Here is an 18,362-nt window from a genome sequence, read left to right on the forward strand (position 1 = left end):
GGGCTCTTCCCGGCCGGCGGCTGCCGGGTTCCCCCACCCCCGCTCAATGGTTCGCCCGCACCCTCCTTGCGTACAAGCGCATCCGGGCCGTGCCATTCGCGGCAAGGGGGTGCGGGGGAAGGAGGGCGGGGGCTCCTCATGTGACCGCTCGCTCGGAGCGCGGCCGCCAGGGATCGCCTCTTCCACCCGTTGGAGGGCAGCAAAGCGAAGCGGAGGCTGGCCGTGCTGATCGGAACGATCATAATAAAAGCAAAAATACGCCGGGCTGGCTTGGTCCGCATCCTGGTGTAACAGCAGTCCATGTCTTAATTAGAGTTGCAGAAAACTGTCGCGCAGCCCAAGAGACTGACGTGAGCAATGCACGCTTTCGTATCTGCTTTCTGCTCACGGGGAGCTATGAGGCTCTCATTTGTCACGCAGAGATTGAAGCAAACACACGGGAAAGAAGGACAAGAAGTGCTGACCTAGAGGCAGCGGCCTGGACAGGTTGTAACGAAGCTATTGAAAGGAAATACCAGCTTAGAAACAAGATTCCTGAGCCACAATATTGCTGTAAAATTCCCTTTCGAAGAAGCATTTTAAAGGATTAATAAGAAGTAGGAAACACTGTCAACTAGAGGCTAACTGCATGGAAGGCAAGGGAGGGATGAAACCTGCGCTGGAAACAGCCCTCTCTTCATGAGAACTGAAAACATTTTCCTCCTTGCAGTGAAAGCTTCAACTCTCAATATTCACAATTCCTGCACCTGACATGTGGCTAGGAAATCAAAAGGAAAGGCATGAAAACACAAAACTGTATCTCTATTGTCATTACAACTCATCTTTGATTACTCAAACCTCAATAAAATGCTCCACAAAGCTTTGCTTTCCAATACCTAATTGTGATGCAAATCTACCTGATTATTCAGAGTCCTTGTCCCCTATGACATTCAGATAATCAATCTTCTAAATACCAATTAGGTTTTAAAAAGTCCCAAGAGGGATCCAGTGTAAAAAAGAAAAACCTCACTTTCCTCAGATCTCTAGATTTAATACTTACAAACCTCTAGATGGTTCAGTTTTAGTTTTCCCCTTCCCTGCTCTTTTCTGATCTGTGAAGGTTAGCCACGTTCTGCTTACTGTCTTGATTTTTTGACTTTATTAATCTTGACCTCATGAAGCTGAACTAAAAAGGTTGGTTTATTTTTCTATTTTATAACCACAAAACTTTTTTTTGCAGTTGAGCCTGGACTCCTGACAGTATCAGAGTGGGTCACCACCAGATGTAGCCATGAAGTTTCACAGTATATTTTAATACATACTTGTGCCTTCTCATAGGAAGAGTTAAAACATGAGGTGGAATTCTAACAGCAATAGCACAAGCTCCACTCATTATGCAGACACTGTTAGGTAGGTTTAGGTACTTTTCCAATTGTGTCTGTGTTGAGGAGGCCTAAAGGACATTGTTTTGTACCCATAAATTCTGCATGATAGATGAAGGCAAGTCCCTGCATCACTTTCTTTTGAACATGGTCTTCTTGATAACGGCTCTGTGCCTCCATAATGCATGACTGTGTCTTAGTCGTGTTCCTGATTCCCAGAGAAGCCAGAGCCAAGTGTAGGGGACTGAACCCAAGCCTCCTGAAGTTAGTATCTTTTTTTTTTTTTTTTTTTTTTGTTGTTGTTGTTGCTGTTGTTGTTGTTGCATTGTTTTCTGCGGATCACTTCTTGGATGAATCCTGTTTGCAGCCCATCTTGTTGCCTGGCAGCTCGAGCACATAGATGACTTCCTTCCTGATCCATAACAACATGGTTCCTGCCATGAAGGTTTTCATCTAGATTTCTGGAATCAGCAAGACTGCTAGGCACAGCAGCAGTGTCTTCCTCTTTGTGCATTTACTCTTTTTGTCTTCTTTGTTGTCTTGGTTGTAAACCAGCTTTTTATACTGAATCCCCCTTCCTCTGTTGTTTAAATGTAATAGGCATAAGAAGCCATTTGCTAGGCAATGGCAAATTTCCAGTTATCACTTGTGGAAGTAAGACTGTGAAATGAAAAAGTCACAGACCTGTTACAGTAGCCATTGTGTCAGGAGCTGCAGCAGATCATTGCGTCCCATCATACAGGCTGATATGTTTTGCAAAGTATAGTGCCCTTTTATCACAGATGACTTTGCACAATGATATTTTAAACATGCCTACTATTACATCCACTGGTGACATTTAGGAATTTTTTACCTGGGTGGTGATGAGGCACTGGAACAAATTGCCCAGAAAAGCTGTGCATGTCCCATGCCTGGAGGTGCTCAGGCCAGGTTGGATGGGACCTTGGGTAGCCAGATCTGGTGGGTGGCAACCAGCCCATGGCAGGGGATTGGAAATGGATGCTTGTTAAGGCCCTTTACCCAAGCCATTCTATGATTCTGTGATTTGGGAATCTTTGATTTTGGAGGAACGTTACAAGAAGTTTGATTTTGAGAGTTCCTGCCATGCTCACTTGGAATTCCAGGCTACCAAGGAGACCCCTTCCCTGGAAACCATCCTCATGGAGATCAAAGCTAGTTTGTTTTCATAACTGGTACACGATGGCTATCATTTCGGCACAAGGGAAATAAACATGTTCAGAAACCTCATATCTAGCCCTAATAATTTCATTCTTCTAATGTTCAGCATTATTAAGAATTCATAACAGTTCTGAATATAACACACCTCAAGCAACCATCACAGTTCTGGATCATTTTTGACTGTGGAGTAAGAGCTGCCAAGAAAAAATTGAAGTTAATGATGGAGAATCATGGATATTCATGATAAAAGCCTAGAACACATGCGAGCAGTTAGAAAAGCTGCACTGAAAAGCAGCAAATTGTCTGCTTTAAACCTTTCTCTTTCAGCTCTGCTCTGCCAGCGTCTGGAGTTCTGATTGCTTTGCAGCTGTTCTGGCTGGTGGGAAGGATGGAGACCACAAGGACAGCTCTGTTTCCATGTAGGTACACACTGCAAGGTCCAAACAAGGACAGGCAGAGCACAGGCTAACACAGAGCAATTACTCACAGTGGAATTTGTTCAGGACAGTGCTATTACACATCTTTTCTTTTGAAAGTCTCAGGGCATTTGTAGCTCTTACAGTCAGGAGAAATTAATCTCTGGGAGAATGAAGTGGGCTTTTTCTGCTCAGGTATCATCTGCGGAACAGCTAATTAAGTCTGAGTCATTGAGTCTTCACCAGAGAAAGTACAAAGCAAATGAGAACAATTGCACTGTAAGTGCGTCATGCAGGCCTCGATTTGGCCAGGGTATTAAATTTCAGTTAGATCACAGCTGTGTCTGTGAAGCTGGCTCTGGAGAGAATTTTTTTGTCTTGTTTATATTTAGACTTAGCAAATCTGATTGGGAATTGTTGAAAAACAAAAAGCACAAGAACTTAACTTATATTTTTGAAAGATAAAACTTTTGTAAATAGAATCAAGCTTTCAGATTTATTTGGTGTTGAAGGAACAAAAGAATACAGGCTGCTGGATTACTGTCTCTCTTGGAACAAACCCTTACACAGGGGCAGAGTGGTGTATATTTTCATCTTTGATTTTTTTAGGCAAAATATATGGATTTAGACTTTACCTTCTATGTGTCATAACAGTATGGCACATCCTTCACTTGAAATAGTCATAAAAAGGAACAATTAAGTTCTCCTGTAGAGCCAGATAATCTGGAACAATAAAAGACTTCTCCCTGGTACACTTCACTCTCAAGAGAAAATCTGTCTAAGGTAGAGGAGTTTCTCTGCCTTTTCTTTTTCATGTCAATTTTTGTGAAAGACAATTGAAAAGACAGCTAAGTAGTAAAAGGAGCAAAAGAAAATACCAGTGATGAAGCAGGAAGACAGAAAGGTACAAATGCAAGGTAAGCACTTGAGCTGAAACCTTGAACAGAGCTGAGCAAAAAATAGGAAAATAGGCTGAAGACTGAGTGGGAAGGTATGTGAAGTGCTGAACAAAGACATTCCCATTTCTTACCTGATTCCTGCAATATTCAAGTAAATAGGACCTTTCTGGGAATTAGAAGCATCAAGAATGATTGTGTCAAGAATTATTTCACTTTGTTGACTTCTAGAATAGCCTCTCCTAATGAAAAAAAAGAAGAAAAAAAAAGGATCAAAACCATTAACAAATCTTCTGATACTATTACCTCATTATGACACTAGTAGCTGTCAACGATTTACACACACCCTTAAGATGTTCTGAACTATCTATAAGCTGCTTCAGAATGCAGCTATTAGCTATATAGTGCCTGAATAGACATAAACTGATTTATTGATACATGAATGCACTCTGAAATGGAAGATGCCCACAGAGCCTCTTAGGAATTTTAGTCCGTCAGCAACTTAACCCTAAATGGAAAGCAAACTTTGCTATTTTCTTTCTACTCCCTCCATCATTAAATTACTTCTAGGCAGATTCTCACATAATCCAAACTAACACTAGAACAACATCTTTTTAAGTGTCAAAACTTGCTTATAGTAAGGCAAACATTTGACAGTTGGTGGAAGAGCACCATCTGGTGACACCTGCCACAGCTCAGTGCTATTCTGCTATTTGTATTGTTTGGGTAGAGGATGTATTTTGGAAAGCCTGTTCTAATATGCTTTAATATGTCATTCAATCAGACATAAGGAAAACAAGAGTGAGTGTGCTTAAAAAAAATCTGAGCTGATGGTGGCCGTATCTCTTCTGTCCTTTGAATCATCAGAAAGTTCTCATAATTTAAATCAAGCATTCTCTGAGTTGTTCTCAGCCATTTTTAGGCAGCTTTGGAGCAGATTTTATGGGCCCCATGAAATGCAAGTTTTATTGCACTGGACATTTCAAGGATTTCTATGTGTGATCTAAGTATTTTTATATTTCTTTTCAGTGTTCAAGGAGCTTGGCTTAACTGTCTTTTCAAAGATTTTCTTTTCCCACAGAAATGATTATTAAGAAAAAAAAAATTATTAAGAAAAATCTTCTGTATATCCAGAGGTAGGGGGAAAGAATGGTTTATAACCTTGTCTATCATTTGTTAATCATAACCAATTTCAGCACAAACTGAACCTGAATATGCAAATATATTTTTTTTTTCTGAACAGATTCTTTTTCACAGTGGTGATTGCATCTATTTCATTCCAGTTCAAAGGGAAATTAATGTGAGTACAGATAGAAATTGATAAATTGATACTGTAATTAGTAATTACAGTTGGCTAATTACTTAGGCACTTTCTAAAATTTTAGTCTTCAAAAAACAAGCTTTGCTAAGCTTTGGTTTGTGCAGACCTACTGCTTGTACTTCAAAAGCCATGCAAAACCCCTAAAGATCAGGGAACCTTGCCAGAAATTAGATAAAAGTCAAGAATTTAGAAACCATGGAAGTTCTTAACTGTCACATAAGTCTCTTATGTATATGGTTTGTGAAAAATTCATGGTCATATAATTACCAAGTTACTTTTTAACTTATCACACAATCACGGTCCACATAATATTAATTTCAGTAGTTGATGAATTGAAGAAAAATCACTTATGCTAAATTAGAAATAAGGTCCATCAGAGAGGGTGAGGGAGAAAAAAGTTACATCTCTAGAAGTCTTAGCTTCCAACTTATAGGGTTCTAAGCTTCTCAGAAGGCAAAATACAAAAATAGGAAGCCAGAGAGACCCAAGTCGAGAAGGCTTAATAGTTAAAAGCCCACCTGGTAAGGTTCCATTAACAGTGAAAATTCATTAATTTCAGCTGTTTCTGAAGCTGTCTGTGCAGAGACAATAAGCAAGTCTGCATCCACTCACAATCTCACCTACTGGCAACAGTGGATGCACATTGCATTGCTTGCAACTGTTTCTACATCACCGGAGGTTCTTTCTTTTAAAATCGGGTATCTGTGATTCAGTTGTACCAAAGATCACATGCCAGAAAGGGAAGATCCCTCTTCAGCAGCTCTGCAAATGTTCCACACACAGTTGTTTCCTTTTCTACATGCCATGGATATGGACATCATACTGTGCATCTACTGGTGGCCTTGGATGCCTGCTCTGTATTCTACATTTCCTGCTAAGTCACAGTCACACAGGTAAGCACACTGCTGCTATTTTTCTCTCACCATCTTCATCAGAAATAAATCTACTGACCTGAGCCTGCATCTCTCTGAAACTGTTCTGTTGCTGATTAAAGATGGGATGTTTAGTAAGCAAATCAGACACTTCTTGGATATGGCATTGCCAGTGTTTCCAGACAATGAACATCAAAAATTCAATCTCCATAAATAACGTAATCGACTTAAATGAGGTGATTTAATATATCTAAATTATATATCAATACAAAGCTTTTTTGCTATCTGCTTTTGGCTTTTGAGCCCTTGGAGTGCTTCTCCCCACCCGCGGTAAAATGAAGAAATGTTTGTTTCTTAATTAGAACAGAGACTTTCACCTAATCTCTCGATTCCAGGAGCTGGGCTTTAAACAAACACTGAATATTGCAAGGGCCCATAATATAAATAGGGAGAACTAGCAGTACTTTATTACACAGCCTCACATCCTCTAAGCAGGGCCACCTAGGACAAAAATTCACCTCCAAGATTGTTAGCATTTTCCTTATCAGTTAACCCATAAGCAGCAGTTTGGTTGACTCCAGCGACTGTGCTGGATTTTTTTGTATAGTTCAAAGCTAATGAGGTCTTTTTGTTGTAGAATTCTCCTAGCAATTTCTCTGCTGTCTCCAGCAGTTCATATTCTTGTGAGTTTGGAAAGCATGAAGTAATATGTTTGGAATTATACTGTGTATCCCCAAATCATGCTCTCTTATCAGTGACTTATTCCTTCTAGAAACAGTTGGAAAATGATGCTAAGTAACTTCCATGACTTTTACAATGAGTTAAAACATTCCTACAGATAGGCTAACACTTGGGCTATGTTGGAGGCTGTCCAGACTAGTTTGGTTCAAATGGCAATTAAAATCACAGCTCATTCACAAAGCAAGCATTAAAAGCTGCCTCCAGCAAGCTCTGCTTCCCATTACTGCTGCTCTCTTACTTGGTGTCTGTGTTACTTTTGCATAGTATGAGAAATAAATGTGAAGCTACCTCTTATCTCCTAGATCTGCCTCTATATAGGGAATATAATCACCTTCCAGCTTTCTATCTCTTGGCTATGCTCTTAGGACTTGGTGGGACTCTTTTAGCACCACACACTTGGCTAGTATTACCTATGGCTGCAGATATGCATTGCTTCTCTTATTCAGGCTTTTTGCAAAGTAGAAACCCATCCACTGCTGTAGATAGATTCAGCAGAAATTATTTCCTTTTGCTGATGGGAAGCTGAGCAGCAAGCTCTGTATGGTCGGTGTGGGGCAGAAGCACTGAGTGGCAGCACTGAGTAATTCTTCCACTGGGAAGTACAGCTGCCAGATTTACTTCAGGCACGATTCCACAGGGAGAATAATTAACCTTTCACCAAGATCTTAAAGCCACTTCTCTCTCTAATCTCTTCTGGAAAGGCTCTCTTCCAACTCTCTACTGAAGATTTTTTAAAATACCAGACAATGCCTTTTCTCTTTTGTCAATCTATGTTTTCCTAGCTGTCTGCCTTGTAGTCAGTCCTTTTGCTGTACTCTCCCTTTGTATAGCAGAAAATATCCTGTATTTTTTGATTCAGAAAGCAAGCTGAAATGAGCTGCATGTGCTGTATCAGAGCATCACATCAGGACTTACCTGCTTTTATTTCTGCAGGTGTATGAAGCAAGGCAGCGTGCTGCGGAACAGAGAAGCGGTGCAATCAGCTTAAGCAGAATAGTTGAGCTGCTCTTAGCGAGGGTCAGAGTGCTGAACTGCAAGAGAGAGGGAAAAAAAAGTCTGCTTTCAGTACAGTGAAGTAAATTCAGGGGGTCCAAAATCAGATGGTAAGCAGGGCTATTGTGCCTTGTGGTGTCAGAATGCCAGTTATGAGCTACAGACTTGGTGGCAGAAGCAGAACTTCCAAGGCTAAACCAGTTCTTAAGAGACTCTGGAAGACTGAAAGGCTGCTGCACATATGCTGGATGGTTGAGCAAAGAACTGACTGCTCACATAGAAGAAACTACAGAAAAGAAGAAAGGTGTTGTGAAAAGGTTAGTTAGGACTATTACTTTAAACACTTTTAGAGGAATAGTTACAGAGAAATAAAAGGCAAAGAAAAGAACACAGGTCTCTACACTTTGACCTTATTCAGCTCTAGACTGACCTCTTCATGAAGTTTTTCACTTATCTTTCATTTAAGAGTTAGAAGATAAGTATTTTGCTCCATGGCCTATGCAGGGGAGACATGGACATGAGTCTATCCACCAGAACACACTCTGGCGCTAACAGGGAGCCCAGTGCTGGATAATACAAGTCTGACTGCTTCAAGACATGTTGCTCTACTTGGGAACTGTTGTGCCTCTGTTCCATTCTGAAGCTTTTCCACTGAATTCCATAACAAATTCAGTCAATTTCTAAGGCAAAATAAGATTTTTCTAACTGCTAACTCTGCACGTAGGGTATCTGAAAATTGAGCTACGTTTTTTTATGCCTTGTAGTTCATAACACAGCTTTGATAGCAACTGATAATCTGAGATCAGGACTGAACTGCAATTTTATTGCTAAGGCATAAGGGGAGATAGACTGCATCTTGCTTTTTCTGCAGCTATATTGATTATCAAGCTTTTTAGTAATTAAAAAAAAAAAAAAACAGCAAAGAAGCAAGGAGATAGTAGGTGTTGCCATGGGGAAAGAGTTAATACTGGTGTAGTAACTGCTTCAGTGAGAGCATACCCCAGACACTGCAGAGGAAAACAACTAATTGCAGTAAATGTAATATCATCATTTGATTTTCAAGGCCATCAGATTAACTATCTAAACAGAGTATTTAGGTTAATTTTCAACGATCTCTTTAGCTTGCATAGCAGTATTACTGAGTCTCATCCAAATCCTGTTGAGGTCAAAGTAAAGACTTCTGTTGCTTTGTCTTACATCAAGGTAAAGAATTAAGTCATTTTCTTTTACAGACCTCTTATCTCTAACTATACCCAGCAGTGATATTTTGTATTGTTAACATGTTTTTCGTAATATAATTCTATTGTTTGAATTCATAGTCTTTATATACATAGTCTTTATATATCTTTATATACAGTCCTCATTCCCTATCCTTTCCTCATTCTCTTCTCCTGGATGTGGTATACTTCTGGTTGTTAAACACAATGAAAATGCCAGCATCAGGCAATAATAATAGGACTGGAAGAAAATTACCTGACATACTGAATGATGTGAGCAATGATGCACCTAATCTGGTTATCTCAGCCTAATATAGTGCTGGTATTTCCATTGCACTGAATGAGAGACCTTATAATTACTGGTTACTTTTCAAGCTGTTCCTCTAGGTTCTTTTAAACTAGTTGGAAGAGATGGGATTTTTCAGGGTCTGTTGGAGGGAAGACGGGGCAATAATGCTGGAAAGAGAACATGAGGAAGGCTTATTCTCTAGGGAGGAAGGTGCAAGAAGAGGCAAAGGATGGCATCCCTTAGGCTGGTGTTCTGGAGTTGTGACAAGACATGGCTGGGAAAAAAGCTCCCTTGAGTGAAGTATGAGCCTGCACAGGGGCAGGATTGCTTCTGATTTCATAATCACTGGCCACTTGAACACTGGTAGGGATACAGCATCTTTTGGTCTATTAGAATATCCCCTGATGTTGTGTCCCATGGGACACCAATCCTGTGAGCAAACATTTTCCTCTTGCCATTTACAGCACTTTCAGACCTCGAAGCTGGAATTGATATGACACACTGCCCGTGCACCTTTCCCAGCCTGAGGTCCGAGTTCCCTTCCAGCAGCAGATGGCAGTGAAGTTCAACAAATAGGCAAAATAATCTCAGCGTATGTTTTTCCCGCTGGCTGGTACTGCTGCAGCTCATTCCTGGAGCTCAGTGCATATTCACAGCCTGCAAGGTTCATTTCCAGAGCATGGAGCACCCGTGGGATGACTAAGGCACATTGAGGGAGAAATATTCATTCATTAGTTGCTGATCTAATCCAAGTCATGTTTATTTGTTTGTGATGATTTTGGTCATAGAAACAGTAGAACATAGAGGCTCTGCTACCATTCCTTTCTTAAATCTGTATTTAAAACCTATGTGTATCTTCACAGATGAGGATGAAGCTCAGTTGCAAGTGAGTAAACTTTCATTCTTTATTATTATATGTTTAGTATTTTGTGCTACATTTGAGAGAATTTGGATATATCACCACGGGTGGCTTTAAAACTTTTACGATGCCATTTCTTTCAGCACCACAAAAGCTGCGTGAAAGGGTTAATGATGACTTGGTTTAAAGCCACGAGAACAAAACAATGAAGAGAAAAACTTCTGGAGCTCTGCCTCACACTTTAAATTAATCTTCCTGCTGGTGCAAGGATGGTAGGAGGGGATGTTTGTTTTCTAATTTCCAGCAGGCAAACGATGGAGATGTCAGTGGAGATATTTGATTGCAGCTTTTAAAATCCTTGCCTAAAGTGAAAAAAGGATGAAGAAATAGTAGTGATGTTTGCTCAATGCTTTCAACATGTTAGATCTGTAGCAGTATCAGGAAAGATCGTGCTTCCAGGCTTTGGGCTTTCTTACGTCATCACATACAACACCTATCCCTCACATTCACTGCTCAGTGCAGACCAGAGGACCCCACCATGACTTCCCTCCATCACACCCCATCATTACACTGAGGAGCACAGGGCATCCAAGGCCCAGATCTCTATTTCAAAACCTGTCCAAGACATAAGCAAGCCCTGGCTGAAACACTCAGCTACTAACAGTGCTGGCTCAAACATAAATGCAGTGGCAGCAGAATGAGAGGAGCCTTGTTCATCTCTCCTTTTGGGCCATTAACACAGCATGGGGTCAGACTCTGTAGCCCTAAGAGTGGAAGAGTGGGACTGCCTGGAGAAAAGAGGGCTTCCAGGTTGCTCTCAGTTCTCCATCACCCTTATTGTAGAAACATAACTACATATTTGCTTTTCAAGCTCACATTTGCACATATCACAGTCTGAATATGCTTTTCATCTTCCAGTTATATTAGAATTTTTGTTTAAAAAATGCACATGACATCCCACTAGACATATTTATAACAAGGAAGGGCACAGGTTTCAATCATGGGTGAAGGAGCAGTGTTCTTCATCTGTCAATCAGTCTATGCTCAAAATACGCTGAGCATCACTTGCTTTTTAAGTTATTTACTGTGACTTATGTATCTGCCAATAAATCTAAAATACAAGTCAAAGAATATGCAGTTCAAGTATATCCATAAGTGTAGCAGAAAAGCTTTGCTAACTAGCTCTGATTGCCAAAGCTGATGTCATTTCCTTGTTGAGAAAAATACTGAGGTCCATAAATTATTTTTATCACCTCTGGGGCAATGCAAACAGTTTCCTACAGATGCTGAAAGTATTATATGTTTTTTATTTAATATCAGAGCACTACTTTTACACAGCTCTTAAAATATGAGGACAGAGGTACTGCTTGTGTTTTAAGGCCCCAATTCAGCAACATATTAAAACAGATACCTCAGGACCTGACATTAAACACGTGCCAAAGTGCTTTGTTGCATAGTCATAGATTGCTGAACCAGAGCCTAAAGCCTACATCTTTTCCCCACGAAATTCAGAATTTACCTTCCAATTTCTTACAGGGTAAACAAGGCACTTATTCAAACATAATAAACATTTGGAAACATTTTAAGAGGCTTGTCTTCAGGAGATCAGGAGTGAGCAATAGCTCTGGAGGTAAACCCTGATGGAGATAAAAGCTGACGAAACATTTTCTTGCAACAGCCTAACTGGTGTTTATTTAAGGCTTTAGTTATCATTGCTTTCATGAGGAAAGTAAAAATACATTGAACAGGTTTGAGAACATAAGATATGAGTGGTGAACCTCCTACAGAGAACTTTGGAGAAAACACTGAATTCACTTACAGTACATTTGTTAAACATGAGCAGCTCTAATAATGACATTTCATTTAACAATGCCCTTTGTCTTTTCAGTTCATCAGTTACCTATTTCAGTAATGAACTGCAGTCATACCATTCTGATTTTCTCCTAATGTAAAGGCTGAGATCACTTCACTTGCAGTGGAGCATGATGCTATTATTCAGTTTGTGGCTTAGGAAAAAAGCTATAGAATATATCACAATTGTAATTGGCCAACAAATATTAAAGTCTGTGATTGGTAAGGACACCTATAATTTAATTTAGGTTTTAATAAGAACAAGTAATTTTTTTTTATTTTTTATTTTTAAGAAAGAAAGAAAAAGAGAAGAAAAAGAAATAAATGGTTGATACTGCCCAGGATATCTATTTCATGAGCAGAGCAGTAGGTGTTCAGCTGGGAAAAAAAATGAGCCATGTGTTAAACGTTATTTTAATTTTTTATCAGCAGTCCATGCATAGAACTTAACAGCAACATCTAGTTAGAATTCATAGTCTCAGAATGTACTTACCTGCACTGTTTAAGGAGGATTTTCTACAGGACTGGAGGAAGTAAGATAAAGTGGGCAACAGCCCACCCTGTACTGTGTAAACATGAGGCAGATAAAAATACCACAGGTCTACGTGGTGTGATCCATAATTGTCACGAGGAGCAATGGGACCTACTTACACTCATTTGCCTACCTCTCTTTTGGGGTTTCTTAAATTTCAAAAGCTTTTTATTACCTTTCCAGCTGCAGGAGAGACATTGGAAGCAGAGTGCTATTTTCACTGCCCTATTTGCCGTGATCCACTCAAAATATTTCCAGAGCTCCCCAAAAAATTTAATTAGCAAAGGCTGATGTTCAGCACTTCATAATTTTTCCCCAGCTGAACCAAATCTGCACAATTTACAATAGATCTCTGGAAAGCCGCTTTTTACCACATGCTGCATCTATAGATCTCTCTCAATTACCCACAGTAAATTTAGGCATTGTACAAGAGCAAATTTTACAGTCCATGAAGAGATGAAGTGAAATCTAGATGAAATTCATTGTGACAGATTCTCAGTTAGTGCCCTGATGTGTCTGTATTACAGAAGATAGACATTCTATTAGCATGGAAGCTCCCATAATGGACTGTGAATCATTTCAGGTAATAGAGATGCCAACTGGAATGACTGAAAAGCACTACTGAATTCCATTAGAGCTCTTTGTTTTTAAATCAGTCATTTCTTTGAGAATATCCAACTATATACTTCTTGACCCTAGCTGAGAGTAATAATTGTGAACTAATATTACAAAACATTAATCTGAGTTACTGTTCAATTAGTGTTTCTGTTAGAGGGTTATTTTTATGCTGCAGACGTGAAGCAGACCGGCTTGTATTACAAATATGTATTTGGAATCAAGCGAGTGCAGAATGCAATTTTCAGTTATATTTCTGTCCCCACTGTATTCAGTCTCATCTCATTAGCTGTAAAAAGACTCGGGTATTGGCTTTTCTTTTTCCGAAGTCATCCTACCAGGGTTAAATAACTATAATCAACAAATCTATAAAGATAAACATTTTTATAAAGGACGCCACAAATAGTCTTCTTTCATTTAGGTGCTCGGTTAATTATGAGCAAAATAACGAACACCATATCCTGCTACCCAAACAGCTCCACCTTATCTATCAATCACGTATGATTTATCAGACTTGATAATTGCTTGGATAATTAACAGAGAACTTGGTTTACTTAGTGTGCTGAAACCTCAGAAATGCCTGCATAATTGCCGTTTGTGTAGTAGATGAAGTTATGAATAATTCTTTCTCACATAAATATGAAGGCTGTGCAGGCAGTGTGCATTTCCTCACCCATCGCCATTAATGCAGATATCATGTCATACAAGTGGTATGGCATTGTCACATGCCTTCTGCTGACTACACACACATAGTTGTAGCAATTAAAATATGTATTTATAAAAATAAGGCAAAAAAAACTCCCTCTCTAAGTAATATGAGCTTCCTTCATGAGGAAGTACAGAAGGAAGACTGAAGGAAAATTAGTCTACTCAGTACGGTGGCAACAAGATCTGAATCTCTGTAATATTCTCACATAAATCCTTTGGGAAGACTTTAAAAAGAGTAGGCTCTATATCTTCTGTCCACGATCATCTATTTTCTCATCAGAATGAGCAACATTATCCTTATACGCAGAGTATCTGTGTCTACAGCTTGAAAATGAGACTCTCCTTAATGTTGTAATGACAGGTGTAAGATTAACTTTGTTAGGTGTCTAGCCACTCATGCAAACTAAATTAAATTAATGGAACAAATTTCTCTCATAATTAAGATAAAAATTCATGTCAGCTGTAACCTTGCTGTACACTAATTATATACAAATGATTTATCATCTGCTTCGCCCAGAATATTAATCCTCAACTCATTGATAACTGCAGCCAGTGTTAAGAGATGAGAGTTGATTAACTATGACAGATTGGGCAACCACAGCTCCAAGTGCCTGAACAACCAGTAAAACCAATAATATTCAAACAGCATTTCTTATTTAAAAATGCATTCCTGTGGAAACTGATGCATGTTTAACGAGGGATATGGAGATTATTTCCGTAACGACTGATATTGGAGCAGTGGGAAGAATTAATCGATAACAATTAAGCCCTTAGCCTGGTTAAGCTATGGTTCTATAAAGTGGGTTATATACACATTAGTGAGATACCAGTTCGGGCTCTGTTACACATAATATCTTCATGCAAGACTCTTATTTATTTTTCCTACTGCAGAAAGTATCGCATCGTTTACGTGTTACGTGTTCTTTAACAAAAAGAAGATGAAATGATGCTGCCAACACTCCTTTGAAAGCCCAAATGGGAACTCCAGTGATAATTAAGCTATGGAAAATGGTACCTTGTTATGAAAATGCTGTTCTACAAAAGAAAAAAAAAAAAAGAGAGAGACAGAGAGAAAAAAAAAGAAAAATCAACTCTTGAAGCATCGTATGTGAAAGAGGATAAATTTTGATCTCCTGAAATATGACATAATACTTCTAATTTATATGACAATTATTAAAATTAACTTGTGAAACCTTTAAGGAAAAGCTCTTACTTAATAGCTGGCATATTTTGGAGAAAATTCGTGGTTAATAATGTATCTTTTAATGAATTAAAAAAAAATGTAAAGTTGCAGACATTAAAGATTTACAGGTTTGGGCTTGGATATTTTTGGTATTAATTCTATCTCCTCATGACAGCTCTTCTCTTTTACACTAATTGCTCATTGAGACTGCAAGAATTCCTGTCAGAATGAAGGGAAAAAAGTCTTCAGTACCTAGGCATTAATAAGACACAGCAAGCAGCCAGATGAACTAAGTAATATTGCTGTAAATTAATTATCTCCCTGAAAAGTTGGTGTGTCTGAAGCTGAGCTAGGTGTGGAAAAGAAAACTAATTGCTACCATGAAGCTGAAGGCAATTATGAAGTTAGCACAGGGTGGGAATTTCTTTCCGGCCTGGTAAGCTGGACGAGCCATGTGGAATCCTGTTGGGCTTTGGGTGTTGGGGTGAGCAGGGTGAATTCGGTGTGACTCACACCAAAGTGGTGTGAATCTGACAGAAAGGAAAAAAATCAAGATGTTGGCTTGTCTCCTATGGCTGCTCAGTGGCTGGATGTTAGAGCCACCCTCTTTGGGCTGCTACTTAGTGGGGTGACTCCTATTCCTTGGCACATTTCATATGGGCTAAATGTAAGTTTGAACCTTTTCTTGAGCTCACATGTCCCTTAGAATCCACACACAGTGTTCTCAGACAATGTCTGAACCACTGTTCTCACAAGTAAATATTCTTTTTCTTGATCATGGTCCTTTGCCGCCTCCAGTGCCATGAGGGAATTTTTTGTTTCAGACATTTTTCTTCTGTTCCTCAAGAGAAATTACAGTTCCACTTAAATGAAAAAGAAAATAGTAATTTTATGGGAAATAAAAATTCAAACATCTCTTTTTCTACATTTCTAGAAATCTCGAGGCTAATTGCCTTTGAATCTGTAAGTACAGATAATGAGAAGAATCATATGTATATGGAATTGAAGAGAATATATGCAGAGCAAGTCAAGCACATCATGATATCCAACATCAAAATTAATTTGGAGTTGGATATCAACTTTAAATAAGTTAAAATTCCATAAATTTTTTCATCAACTTATTCTTTGGGATACACATCTGCTACAAGGCTAATCAACTGTAGGACATTGCTGGTCCTCTATGCCACTGCTAATGAAATAACACATACATGGCTGAGCAGAGGTGCATTATCAGCATTGGAGGCCAGACACTGCTCTATGCTTTGCTATCAAGGTTCAGAGCAAAAAGACTTGTGGAAAACGCCCATCAGGTCTTTAAGACTACAATAAGAATACATATAAAGAAAGCATGAAAGACTAAAGTAGTGCCCCAGGAGGCTGTACTGAGGCAGCCATGGAACAGCCACCACAGAATCGGCTCTATTCAATTTTCGGGAGCACAGTTTCAAGCAAGGACCAGTTCCCATTGCAAGATGGTCCCATTCAACACCATGGCCCTGTTGCACATGGGATTATGTGGCTTCTCTAGCAGTTGGCACATGTTGCAGTTCATCAGTAGTTACTATTTTATCTTATTCTATTTGCACTCTTCAGATAAAGAAATCCCAGCATGCAAATAGCTGCCCGTCTGTCTAGAGCGTGTAAGAGTTAATGAACTGATTTCAGAGCACATACTGCAGAAGGCTGTGGCACACTCCACTTTGCATTGGAAAAGAAGTGAGTTAAAAAGCAAGCAGCACTAGTTAGAGATGTAGTCCTTGCGCACATCTTTTCTAGCAGAAGCTCAGCACAAGCATTTAACAGCAATCTGGTCTAAAGCCACGTGCATATTAATTAAAGCTAATTTGGCTAATGGCTCCTCAGTAGGAATTGGGTGCAGAATACACTGCTCCCTCACTTCCACCAGCTGCAGCCACATGTGATACATCTAGATTTGCTCTCAGAAGGAAAACACACCACTTTTGACAGAGTTTAACAGGCAAAAGGAAAATCAGATGCCCAAAATGGGTGTTCATGTCCCAAATCTCTTTAGCACAGTGCCTGACTTGGAGCACCTTCTGCCTACTCTGCTCAGCGAGGAGCAGGACTGCTGTCTCTGACTGGTTCCTTGCACTGATCAGGCTCTGCAAACAATGCAATTATTTCAGAGAAGAAAGTAGTGAGCCCAGCTTTTGCTGCTTCCACTTATTACTGAGGAACATCAAGCTGCACAGCCATTTTCCTGCAGCCATCTTTAAAAAAGGCAATGATCTCCATGTGCTGCTAACCTAATGAGGGCTGTGTGTGACAGAGTCATAGGTATATTTTCTCAGTAGCCTAATGAGGAAAGTGACAGACAGTGAAACAGTTCACACTTGAGTAATTTTCTAGTCATCAGCAACTGCAGTGCTCGTGGTAGCAGAAGCCAGAGAAGGGACACAGATATACAATAAATACGCACTGGCTCCATTGGCCAGAATAAGTTATCACTAGGATAGAGGTCTTGGGGCAAAATCCCTTAGGAAATTTAAACAAAAAGAGTCAATTTAAGGCATCTCTAGCAGTGCATTCAATTAAAATTAAATTTAAAAAGTAGGATCAGCTGCTGGGCTGTTAGGCCACCTGCCCAAAGGAGGAAAAAAATTAGAGATGTAACGAACCTTTACTCCTGATGTCTGCAAGCTGCTCACAAATGGCTGCATTGACCCGCTTTGCACAAGCACCCATTCAGCATAAAGCTAGTTCTCCTTCTTTACCTCCTACCCAAGAAAAGAGAAAACTAGCTGCAGATAGCTCATTATCCACATTTACAGCAACTTTGCATGAAAAATGCTGCCACCTTCTTCCAGAGAAATCACTGTTTCTTGAGGGAACATGGCTATAATCTCAGCCTTGGTCCTTCCACTGGTGTAGACCCAAGAGTTGATGCCACAGCTGTGGAAAGCAACTCAATTCTCCAGTGTTCCTGCATCCCATCTCCTCTCAACTCCACCACAGAAGTGGGAAGGAGACACAGACAGGGAAGGCTTTCTACAATGAGAGTGGTGAAGCACTGGCATAGGTTGCCTAGAGAGGTGATGGATGCCCCATTCATACAGACATTCAAGGTCAGGCTGGAAGGGGCTCTGAGTACCTTGACTGAGATGTGGATGTCCCTGTTCACTGCAGTGGGGTTGGACCAGATGCCTTTAGGGATCTGTATGGGAACTGCTGAGTCACGGCCTGAACCTCTGATTGATCACCTGAGGTGAGCCATGAGTCAGCCAGAGGAGCACAGGTGAAGGCAATTCACCTGTGCTACCAGAAGGGGTGGAGCCAGGCTCCACCCCTCCTGGACCTATTTAAGAGCT

General features: G+C 39.8%; 1 long non-coding RNA gene across 2 annotated transcripts in view; it reads right to left on the reverse strand.

Annotated features, from left to right (window-relative positions):
* Positions 1 to 3,999: 3,999 nt before the first annotated feature.
* Positions 4,000 to 18,362, reverse strand: part of LOC122183636 — an 18,648-nt gene continuing 4,285 nt past the window's right edge. Inside the window, exons 3-4 of one of the 2 annotated variants that reach the window (XR_006180299.1) lie at positions 7,702 to 7,817; positions 4,000 to 4,094 (exon numbers count right to left, since the gene is read on the reverse strand). This is a non-coding gene — a long non-coding RNA (uncharacterized LOC122183636). Of the gene's footprint in view, positions 4,095 to 7,701; positions 7,818 to 10,172; positions 10,507 to 18,362 lie in introns of those variants that run through there. The other variant, XR_006180300.1, reaches the window with a different exon arrangement.

This window comes from Lagopus leucura, unplaced genomic scaffold (assembly GCF_019238085.1).
Source record: "Lagopus leucura isolate 7727_CA_CO unplaced genomic scaffold, USGS_WTPT01 Super-Scaffold_100019, whole genome shotgun sequence".
Taxonomy (NCBI): domain Eukaryota; kingdom Metazoa; phylum Chordata; class Aves; order Galliformes; family Phasianidae; genus Lagopus; species Lagopus leucura.